The sequence below is a fragment of the Acyrthosiphon pisum genome, chromosome A1 (genome assembly GCF_005508785.2).
Source record: "Acyrthosiphon pisum isolate AL4f chromosome A1, pea_aphid_22Mar2018_4r6ur, whole genome shotgun sequence".
NCBI lineage: Eukaryota > Metazoa > Arthropoda > Insecta > Hemiptera > Aphididae > Acyrthosiphon > Acyrthosiphon pisum.
The window spans coordinates 122107125-122107449 of NC_042494.1; positions in this window are offsets into that span (position 1 = coordinate 122107125).

Consider the following 325-nt stretch of genomic DNA (forward strand, 5'->3'; position numbering starts at 1 on the left):
GACACCAAAGCGGACAAATTGACGGGGCAAAACACAGAGTGTCTACGGCGCCGTAATTTCTAAACTTTATATACGACAGCTGTCCGTTTAACGTTAATTGGGTCAAAATAAAAACACAAACACGAACGGATAAAATCATATCACAGGCGAATGGCCAACAGGCGTGGATAAAAATGAATAGCTTAAATCATATTACACGCGACGCCACGAAATTTCAACTGAACAGGACTGTTTGATGTGGGGGTACAGGGTGATTATGCCAAGTAAGTTCAGAGAGGCCCTGTTGACAGAATTGCACTCCACGCACGCGGGGATGAGCTGCATG